Source organism: Solanum lycopersicum, chromosome 7 (genome assembly GCF_036512215.1).
Source record: "Solanum lycopersicum chromosome 7, SLM_r2.1".
NCBI classification, from domain to species: Eukaryota; Viridiplantae; Streptophyta; class Magnoliopsida; order Solanales; family Solanaceae; genus Solanum; species Solanum lycopersicum.
This window is the reverse complement of record NC_090806.1, coordinates 21,566,866-21,578,824: the sequence shown is the minus strand read 5'-3', so window position 1 is coordinate 21,578,824 and position 11,959 is coordinate 21,566,866. Positions and strand designations below refer to the sequence as shown.

The following is an 11,959-nucleotide window of genomic DNA, read 5'->3' as shown; positions in this document are numbered from 1 at the left end:
TAACAATGAAAGAAATTAGAACATTGATATTGAATATATTAAACTTTACATTTACAATTGAAGTAATAAAGACTAATAAGAATGGTGTTGCAGACTACTTATCAAGACAAAACTACTCAGACTGAGAACAAAAAAGAAGATACAATTGAAGAACTACTCAAAGCCATTACTACACTTTGTACTAAAGTGGACAGTATGGACAATGAGATACAAAAGCTAAAGACTAATGAAGATAACCTGAAGTCTAAAGCTAATATAAGTCAGCAGTATGACTATAAAAATGCGGATCTACGTCGATCGGAAGACGGTAAAATTCCATAGATAAAAGGAGACGATGGGAAACTCCCTAAAACCCATAATGTTTGTTTAAATACAGCTGCAAGTACAAACAGAAATGTTAGTGAAAAACCACGAAATAAAAATTTAAACCAATTATTTATACAACCATTTACCCAAAATACACAAAAACAAATACCCACAGAACCACAAACCTCTACATACGCAGTTATTATACAAGGTGATAAAAAGAGATACAATTACATCACACAATCGTATATTGAAAACATATATAAGATCCAAACATTTTTAAATTTAAACCCCAGATCCACACAAACCAAAAACCCAAATGAGGATTATATAACCCAAAAATCACAAGGATATAATAGATTGATTGCACAACCTAAAACTAGTTCAAACTTAGTTAAAACATGTTACAATTATGGATTACTAAGTACCGTATACACATATGATGGAGAAGAAATAAGTGGAATACCAGAATTATACAAAGCGTTCGTCATATACAAAAGAGTTACCAAAGGAAATTTATTTTATATTAAGTTTTATACAACGCCAGCCAGGGTTACGAAAGGCGCTCGCCTCCTCGCCAAAGGCGAGAGACGTGGCGAGGCGAGGGTTCCTCGCCATTCTCTGGCAAGGCGAGGCGAGGGTAAATAAGCGAGTTGTGGTACTGAAATGGCGAGAGAAAAGGCGCCACCTTTTTAATTAAAAAATTTTGACTTAATAATATTAGTCAAAATTAGGGTTTTTTTTTTCTTTTGAAAATTTTCTGAAATCCACATCATGACTCTCTCTCGATCGATCGATTGACTCTTCTCTTCTCCTCCATCGCGTCTCTTCTCCCTCGCTATCGCCTTTTGCTTCTCCTTCTCCCTCGCCGACCGACCCTCGCGACTCTAGTTCCCTCCGACGTCCAACCCTCGCGACTCTCACTCTCTGTTTTCAGGTTCTGTTTTCTGATTTCTCTCTTCTTCTTCAACAATTTTTTTCTGTTCTTCTTCTTCATTTTTTTTCAGTTACTGTTTTTTTGTAACTTGTAACTTGTAAGGCTGAGGCATTAAGGGACTAAGGGTAAGCAGCAGTCAGGCACTAAGTGCTTACTACTTACTGCTTTGTGTAACAGTAAAGTGTAATTTTTTTAAAAATTCTTTTCCTAATTATTTATTCCAATATTTCTAAACAGCGAATTAATTGAATTTAATAATCAATGGCGGATGCTAGCAAAAAGAGGGACATTGAATGGAATTATGGCACACAAGGAGCGACGAAAGATTCGGTCAATTGTAACTTTTGGAGCAGAGGATTTTGATCTTCAAGATTTGGATAATTTTTAAGAAGAATAGACTTTTAAAGTTTTGGTTTATTGTATTTTGAATTGTTTGGTCTTTAAAGTTTTATACATTTTAGTATCTACTATTGATTTTTGAATTGAATATTTGCTAATATGTGTTATTGCTATTAAGACTTTGGATAAAATATGCAATTAAATATTTTTAATTTTTGGTAATAATTGACGCCTTTATTCAAAAAGGCAAGCGCCTCGCCGCGTGGCGAGACAGGCCCTTGTCGCCTTTTGTCGCCTCTCGCCGTCCACAACACTGACGCTAGCTGAGATATTATATGAAGAAATCAAGTCATCAATTCAAGTTATAAAGATAGGTTTGACCAAGGATATGATAATACCAGAAGATATAGAAAAACAGGCTAAAATACCAAATATAGAAATACCAAACTTTTATGCAAATAAAAGAATAATTGGTATATCAACAATTATACAAGAACTAGCTAACAATTATTTAAACGGCAATGCTATTTGGAGTTACTATGCAAGAGACCAAGTTATGATATATTCAAACTCAAGAGAATTAAGAAGAACAGATATGGATGAAGTCCAGCGATGGATTTTATCATTATTAAAGCCAGAGGAACAACCTACAACAAGAGCATTAAAGAAAGAATTTATAGAAGATTTATTAATCAGATATTGTAAACTTATCGGACACAAATATTCAGATCACAGATGTTCCAAATGTAATGGAGAAGATAATGTTATACCAGATGTTGATTTGGAGTAAAAACGGAAGAGATAAGCAAGATAAGATAAAAAAAGCTATGATGATAAGACAAAAGAAGAAAAAGACATAAAGAAGATGGCCGACAAAGAGATAAGAATTGTTGAAATGTAAAAGCAAAGATAAGATTTTTCAAGATAAGATTCCTTTGTAGATAAGATTTTACTTTTTATTAGCCAATGTATAGCATCTATTTGTAAAGTTTTTATTTTAAGTCATAAAGTAAATAGTAGTGGTAGTAAAGTATACAGTAGGCACACTTATGTGCAGGCTTAGAATTTAGTATATATAGATTGCCAAATTGTAAATGAAAGGCAGGAAATGCCAAACAAAAGTTTAAGTTAATAAACTCTCTCAAAATACAAAAAACTCTCTCAACCAAAGATATAAACTAAGCTAAATATATGGAGATATCGGAAATCAAATCAGATATTTTAGATAGCATGACAAGTCAAGAGGCAAAGATATATTGTTTAATAGATATGCAGAACTAATTTCATATATTCCTGAATATCATATATATGATTAATTAAATTTATGTTAGTTATTATATACTAGAAATATTTGAATCTTGAATTCTAGTTTGCTAGTAAACGGGAAACAGGGAGAAAACTGCTAGATTATGCCATCCCACAGTGAAAACCGGTAGGCGAGGGATGCCGTTAGGGGAGTACACAAGGTTGAGGCGCTGATAAACAGTAATTATCCGCTAAAGTACGATTCTAGTAGTGACCGGAAAACATGATAACGATACTCTAGTTTATAATAAACTAATATGAATTTAATTGAATTATGATATGATAGGAAGGAATAATTGAAAACAAACCTGCATAAATAAATAAGATTACAATGTATGATGAAATAAAAAGCCATAAAACTTTGATTTTATATATACTTAAAGATATAGAAATTGATGACATAAAAAGAGTTATATGGGAAAAAAATATTTGAGTATGATTTAGAAGATATATTAAATCAAAAGTGGTATGAAATAGATTTACAAGAATTAGATATAGAAAGAATAGATATATATGATTTAGAAATAGATTCAGATTAAAATGAACTATGAATATTTAAAATATTTGATAGAAACCATGAAAAAAATAAGGTTATTAAATTACTTAATACAAAAGAATTTATATATGTATCAAAGAACCCAAGATATTTCATATATAGAATATATAATAAATAATCTTGAAGAAATAATTAAATTAAAATAATTATCAGATGAAATTTATAATAAAATTTATTTTACTCTACAATATATATATATATATATATATATATATATATATATATATATATATATATATATATATATATATAATAATTTACGATGAATGTATGATAAATTCCGCACCCCCAACAATGGCATACTTTGGGTGGTCAGTGCATACCTTTAATTGAAGGCGGACTATGTGCGGCACTCTAGACTATTTGCCACCTGAGATGGGTATGCATGTTATATGAAATGAATATTTTATGCAGAAGGTTTTGGGATGATCGAAATTCAGGCCCTTTCACCGCCCACTTCAAATCGAGAGCAGTTCATAAATGGAGGTTGGTCTTTGATATTTTATCCCCATAAGAGAAGTCAAGATAATATTTCAAAATGATTACTCAACTAAGGATTTTTATCTTACAAAGTCATTCAAATAAGAGTCCTTTATCTTAGAAAGTCACTCAATTATAAATATTTCATTTACAAAGTCACCCAATTGTTTGAAATATTTTTTTTGTTTTGTTTTAGGTTAAATATTTAAGAAACAAAATATCTGTTTAAATCATCTTATTTATTCAACCCACTAAGATTATATAAGTGAAATATATATTTACCTCTGACATTAAACTAAAATCATAGAAGTCATTTTATGATTTTATAATGTCAACCTAATATTGTCATAATATTCGGATATGTTTCCAGTTTACCAGTTATAGTATAGAAATAAATTAACGGTAAACTAACGGAGTGAACAGAAAAAATCATGAAGTCGTATTTCTTTCTATAACTTATATTCTATATAAGATATATTATGATGTCAAAGCTGATATTGCATAATATTCTGCAATGCTTCCAGTTAAATAGTTATAAATAATATAAATTTTTGTAAAACTAAATTAAATTTTACTAACTAAAATATTTATGCGATGTACATTTATCTTAGCATGATACCGAAATTGTTTAAATGAGTATTTTTTTATTTCTTAAAATTTTAGCTTAGAACAAATTTTTATTTTAATACACGTAATGAAAAAGTTATTTAAATTAATCAAGTGATTTTTAAGTAAAATATCTATAATTAAGTGACTAAGTGAAAAATATGCAGTTGAGTGCCTTTTGACGTAAAATTTATAGTTGAGTGACTTGTGTTTTAAAACAAAGGTGAGAGGCTTTCTACTTTTAATTGAGCGACTTTTTATGAAATATGCATGTATATAGAAACATGAGAATACGTGAAACACATGTTGAAAGAGTACATGATACAAGCTAATACCTCAAGTTGAAATTGAAGCAGAGGAAAAAGAAATGTAGGTACTTGGACATCATACAGCTTCGGCCTTCCATGTAAACTCTTAACTAATTGATTCCTCCAAAAAAAATTCACGAAAGCAACCTCTTTATTTCTCAACTTCAAGACTTGATGGTCTAGAATCTCAAATAGAACTTCGTTATAAGAAAGACTTTCTTTCACATCAACATTGTCTAAAAAAACAATTGAAGTAGGATTACCAATACACTTTTCAACAAGGGAACATGAAATACCGGATGGATCGATGACAAATCTCAAAGAAAATCCAACTCATACACCACACAGGCGAAATACCTCAAAATCTGACATTGACCTAAATAATGGGAACTAAGCTTCCTTTCTTTCCAAACATCATCATACCATTCATAAGTTGAAACTTTCAAGTAAACTCAATGGAACTAATCTTCCTTTCTTTCCAAACATCATCATACCATTCATAAGTGGAAATTTACAAGTAAACTTAATCATCAACGACAAATTCAAGAACTCTTCTTCTCATATCAGCAAAGGAAATTTGTCGACTTTGAGTCGTCCTCAATCTATCTCTAATAAGACAAACATTCTCCACATCCTCATAAACTAACTCAGACCCAATCAAAGCAACCTCACTAATTTCACACCATCCGATAAGAGACCTACACTTTCTACTATTTAGAGCCTATAATAGAATTATCTGAATAATGAAGTGTAAACTGTTATTAGAAGCAAACTCAACCAAAGACAAATGATCATCGTAATTATCTTAAAATTAAATCAAACAAGCGCTCAACATATCTTATGAAGTGTAAATAGTACGCTCGGCCGGACCATCGTTCTTCAAATGGAAAATCATGCCAAGCTTAACTTGTGTACCTCGGTTTGATATGATGGATATGGGCATACCATGCATCTTGACTATATCTCGAATATAAATGTAAGCATATTCCTTTGCTGAATAAGAAGTCTTCACGGAAATGAAATGTGTGAACTTCATCAATTGATCCATAACAACCAAAATGGAATGCTATCGGGTGAGGGATAAAACTCTAATGAAATCCATATTGAAATATTCTCATTTTCAAGCAACGATGCTAATATCTCAATTCTTATCTCTTGGCTTTTTATGCTCAACCTTCACTTATTGGCAATTCAAATACTTAGCCATATATTATGCAATATCCTTGTTCAATTCGTTTTACTAATAAACTTTCATTAGACATGATAAATCGTGGTAACTCCTAGGTGAATAGAAAATTGAGAATTATGAGCTTCGGATAAAATCTGTTGCATCAACTCCTCAACATCTGAAAAACACAAAAGACCTTGGTAACGAAACACATCATCCTCCCTTGGGAGAAAATCTAAATGGTTTTTTTCAAGCACCTCTTTTTCCAGCTCCACTAAAGTAAGATCATTACCTTGCTTTGCCTAAACATTATACACAAGAGACAATTCCAAACCATTTTGAACAATGAAACTACTATATTCAAAATTAGTCAAAATGAACACAAAACGAGCTATTCTTTGCACATAAAAAATGAACAAACTCCTTTTATCATCATTAATATGAGAAATGCTACACATAGATAATCAGTTAAGAGTATCAACAACCACATTTGTCTTACCTAGATGGTAAATAAAACTCATATCATAACACTTCAATAACTCAAATCACCTTCTTAAGAGAATATTAAAATACTTTTTAAAATAGATATTGTAAACGCTTATGATTGATGAACACATCTACATGAACACCAACAGAGGTAGTCTCTCTAAATATTCAAAGTAATATTCACCGCTGCCAACTTCAAATCATGGGTCGGGTATTTTTTAAATGAAATTTAAGTTGTCTTTACGTGTATACCATTACCTTATCATGTTTGATAAAAACACGAGTAAGACCGATTATGGAAGCATCACAATACACCATAAATTCATCAAAACCTTCTAGGAAAGTCAAAATTGATGATGTTGTGGGTCAAGTCTTCAGGTCTTGAAAAATCTTTTCAAAATCCCCAGACCTTTGAAATTTCACCTTTATGGATTCAAAGTAATAAAAGGTGAAGCAATATAGGAAAATCCTTCTACAAACCTTCTATAACAACATGCCGAACTTAAGAAACTCCAAATATTTGAGGGAGAAAGAGTTCTAGGCCAGTTCTTATCTGGTACAATCTTATTAGGATAAATTTGAATAAATTCACCTACAAAATTTTTTCCAATAAATGCAACAGGCTTCAACAAAAATTTTTACTTGCTAAACCTAACAAACAATTGTCAATCCTTCAGAACTTGCTATACTGTACATTTCTCATTTCATTGGAGAAACTTCTTTTTCCAAATTACATCATGCTCATTATAGCATCATTAGGAAATAATGCAACTCTGTCAAAAGAACATTTGGACAGGTTCAACAATTCACCTGATGAAGCATATAGAGAATTCAAACTAAATGCATATCAACATGAGTAACACAATTCATGAAAACTCATTTTTTTCTCATTCAAACAAGAATCCAACTAGATCATGCATAACATAAGGAGACCATGAAAACTCATAATCATACATGGCTTAAAAACATGAAGCAAACCAAAAAGGAGATCTTTGTTTAAGAGTTGAATAGGCATATATAGAAAGGGATAAGGATATTTGGATTCCTCATAGACCCTTGGTCAACCCCAATATCACCCTCAACTATAAATCCTATTATTCAACATACTGTCCCTCATTTACGGGTAAACCCAACTAATATCAACATGATCAAAACATAGGAACTGAATTGAGACATTCACAATTTAAAAGCAAACATCAAATTACCTGTGCTTTTAAACTTAGAAGGTCCTCAATAAGCAGCACTCACTAACAACCGTACCAGAATCACTGAAGGTCTCGTATGATTCGAGCACACTGGGTCTAAACTCCTCAAACCCACTACACCACTTAGAGTGAGAACATAAATCACGCTTCCTAACGACCCCAAAACGAATTATGTCAAGATATAGCCTAACATGTGTGTCATGATCTTATAAGTTATTAAACGACTAATTATAGTTTTAATAGGAAGTATATGGATTTTGGAAGGGTTTGGAATTGAAACATCCAAAAACGAACAAGACGTTCAAAATTTAGCCTTGAGACTTGCTGGCGTGCCTTAGTATTTCATGAGGTTTTGAGTAGTGTTTGGGGATCAAATTTATAGAAAAAATTCATAACATATAGACAGATGTATTTGGGGTAGGATCATCTGGAAAAGACTCCCCAAGGACCACCCTAAGCGTCCTTGAAGAGGACCCAAAAGTAGAAAGTGCATTGTAATTTGCAGTGTCAATTGACGTCTGTCTCGATGTCCCGTTCATAGTTCTACGCCCCGTAAATGGGGTAAATATCCCCACACTTAGGTGTGTTATATAAGACTCCAAAATTCATGGTCTATGTCATCATGGACAGACCTACAGGATTGCACCATCATTCAATCGACGGTCCGTCGACTGCAGGCATCGTTTGCACCTACAATGTTCCTGCAACACATTGCCAACTGAAGTGGTGAATGGGAAATTCATCCCACGTCCAAATAAATGCATGGATGATTATTTTAGGTAGTTTTAGGTATTTTATGAGTATTTAAACAATAAGAGAAATTGGGGGATGCTCTTAGGACGAATTTCACCAAGGGTTCAAGGCTCTTAACTAACGTATGAAAAGCTTACTCACTCATGGTTTTTTACATCCATGAAGTCCCCCAATTTTTCCTCAATTGTGAATCCAAAAGATCCCAACCTAGAGAGGGTTGTGATTGCATTGTGGGTAAGGCTTGATAGTAATCCCAATCTAGTGGGTAACATTACACTATGTTCAAATGATGATTATGTGATGTTTTAATGGTGAATTGTAGTAATTAATGTTGAAGGTGATTATGGATATTGTAGGCAAGATGAAGGTTCTAGGTTGATCTTCTTAATGCAATTGTATTATATGCTAATTGACCATGATTGAATCACCTAGATATGACTTTAACTAGGCCTATATGATCTACGATGATATTGACTCGTAAAGTTAGAATATAACCTATGTGATCATGAATGCCTAGATTTACCTTCTTACTATCAAATTATATTAACTTGAAATTGAACATAGATCATGATGAGTTGAGGGAAGTAATCGACTTTTAGGGATTGTATGCCATTGATGCTAGGGCTTTGGGGATAACGTCATTCTGAAAGGATTGTGATGACGTTTTCTTTCTCGTTTACACTTAGACATGAACAAGCAATGGGAATCAAGTTCTCTCACATATATAGATTCTATGTTGACCTAATAACCTAAAAAGAATCAAGCTATTATGAACTAGAATAGCTTGAAGTTGTATTGAAAGCCTCTTCTTGTTGATTTGACTTGGTAAGATAAGACGAAGGTGTATTAGATTGAGATGGTTGGTCTCATGATAACTTGAGGTGATGAATATCATGATAGCTTGGGATGAAGGAAGTAAGCTCTCTCATGTTTAGCTTGGTCATGTATTGCTAGGATGTTTGATCATGGTAGGTTTGGGATGGTGGTTTTCATGATAGCTTGGGATTAAATAATGAAGCTCTCCTAAGAGTACCTTGAAGTAGCATGCATGGAGTGCCTTGATGATAGATTTACTTGGTTAGGCCCAAACCATTTCATGAGAGCTTTAGAGGAAAGGCATATACTCTTTTAATGTTAAATTGACTTGCATACAAGGTGTATTTCTTGATAGCTTGATATGCATATGTCACGACCCAAAATGAGTCGTGAGTGGAACCCAGACTTACCTCCTTAGGTGGGCGAACTAACACATCTAAACCCCAACATATCCCAGTAGTTCAACTATAAATAATGCAGAAGCTCCAAAACTTATTAAGCAACCAATTTAAATAAATTTCGAAAGTTTAATACTTATCATCCCAAAATCTGATAGTCATCATGACAAGAACATCTATTTTCAAATTACCAAGTCTAAGAATGTTTAAGTAAACCAAAATAAGCAAAAAGATGGTCCATGTCTGAAATTCAAAGGCATCAAGACGTGAATGAGAGAATCCAACACGAGCTAGAAATAATAGCTCACCCTGAACTCTGATGTGCTGGAGACTGGCTAGATTTGAGAGAGAGTCGAAGTTGGTGGTACACTTGCTGCATGATATACCGTGGTTTCACGGTATAATTAATATTTTTTTCTTAAGTTTAGTGTGTCCGAAAGCCTTTTTTGTGCTAATTTTGATATAAGTTTCTCTTTGTTTTGCAGGAAATCTGTTCAAAGCTGAATGTGGAGATTTTGAGCGAAAAATGCAGAAGAGACCACCTAAGGAGCTTATGACGGTCCGTCGTGCCTGTGACGGTCCGTCGTGCCTGTGACGGTCCGTAGGTGGCAGCGTAGAGAAGCTGCTGAAGGAAGATGGGGAAGTCTGACCAAGTGTGGGATTACGAAGCTTGTGACGGTCCGTCATGGCTATGACGGTCCGTCCTGCAGGTTCATCATGAAGATCAGAGAAGTGATCCCAGTACCCAGATTCCAAGAGTTGAAGTATTTTGAAACGAGACCCTCGACGGACCGTTGTGCCTATGATGGTCCGTCACACTTGCCGTCGAGGGGAATGAAAAAAGCAGCATAAGAAATTGCACCAAGTATGGGACGACGGAGTCCACGACGGTCCGTCGCGTGGTCCGTCGACCTAGCTGCGTTTTGGCAGATTTCCAGTAATTAGAATCCTTGTTTAATTAGGTTTTTATTTTTTTTATAAATAGTTTGAAAAACCTCGTTTTTGAGGTTAGACTCTGCTAGATTAGAAATCATATTATTAGACTTTGTTTATTAGTGTTTGATTTTGAGAGATTCTTACAAGTAATTTTTGGTGATTAATCAAGCAAATTTTCGGACTTTATAGTTTCTCATTGAAGTAAGTACATGAATTCTTGTTTAACATATTTGAATATTGTGTTTATGGGTATGAGGAACTAAACTCCATAACTAGGGTTGTGGGAACCATAGGCAAATAATGAGATAAACCCTAGCTAAAATAACAATTCTAGAATAGTGTCTTGCATGTATTAATAATTCTTTCACTTAGAAGTCTTTTTAACGGATGATCAACGTTAAAACTCGCCTTAATGCTACTTGCTGGACCAAGGAGGTAGATAATAAGAAAAGAATTATTAACATATATTTAGTGTATACTATCTAATAGGCTAGTATTGATTGGTACGAGGTAATAACTTAGTCAAATATCGAATACGATGCTTAATATGAGGTAAAGATAAGGGTTAGGAAAGCAACACACGCAGCCGGACCAAGGTGCGGAGTGAGATTTTCTAGATGCCGGACCAAGGACTTAGAAATACATAACTTATCACTTTGCATGCAAGATACTAGGAAAGAATTGTTATAGATAGAATTATCAAGTTATGAACCTGTGGGGAACACGTAAACCCTAGTTACTTTGATTAATTGATTAAAACCCAAAATTAAAAGTTGTTAAGTGTCTCTGTCAAGTTCGTTAGTTATTTTTACTTATTAGGAAATACAAACCCCCCTTTTTTATGCTTTTACTTTCTAAGGAAGTCATCAACCGAACAATAGTAATAACAAGTTGAAGTTAAGTCTAGACTATTTTCCTCGTGGGAATGATCCCAACCTCACTAGTTGGGTTATTTACTTGACGCGACCGCTTTACTTCTCATTTGAGAAGTAAGTTTGAGCGTATCAAATTTTGGCGCCGCTGCCAGGGAATTTAGCTTTTAGATTAACTTGAACTTATTACTAAAGTTTAGTTGATATTTTCTTTATTTTACTTTGTTTTATTGTTTTTGATTTCCTTTCAGAACTATCCTCCTTGTATGCCAAATACACGGAGTTGAAGAGAACCCTTGTTTCCCTACGACCACGAGCTAGAGCGTATACTGTGCAATATGAATCGAAACTTGGGAATAAATGATGAGGATCCAAACCAGAACATCCCAAATCCAGTGGATGTTCATGGTCAGATGTTACCCGACGCTCCGGGTGAACATCAACAGAGGGGACAAAATCCCGTTCCATGGCCCCAAGCATACTACAGA

General features: G+C 33.5%; 3 long non-coding RNA genes across 3 annotated transcripts; 2 read left to right on the top strand and 1 right to left on the bottom strand.

The window, feature by feature from the left end:
- Window positions 1–3,907, bottom strand: LOC112941814 (uncharacterized). The gene is made up of 2 exons (XR_003247429.2): window positions 3,767–3,907; window positions 1–376 (listed from the first exon to the last, which is right to left on the bottom strand). It is a non-coding gene; the product is annotated as an uncharacterized lncRNA (long non-coding RNA).
- Window positions 1,058–1,740, top strand: LOC101253392 (uncharacterized). The gene is made up of 2 exons (XR_003247430.2): window positions 1,058–1,243; window positions 1,481–1,740. It is a non-coding gene; the product is annotated as an uncharacterized lncRNA (long non-coding RNA).
- LOC104648221 (uncharacterized) lies at window positions 3,790–10,783 on the top strand. The gene is made up of 2 exons (XR_742305.4): window positions 3,790–3,929; window positions 10,149–10,783. It is a non-coding gene; the product is annotated as an uncharacterized lncRNA (long non-coding RNA).
- Window positions 10,784–11,959: the final 1,176 nt, after the last annotated feature.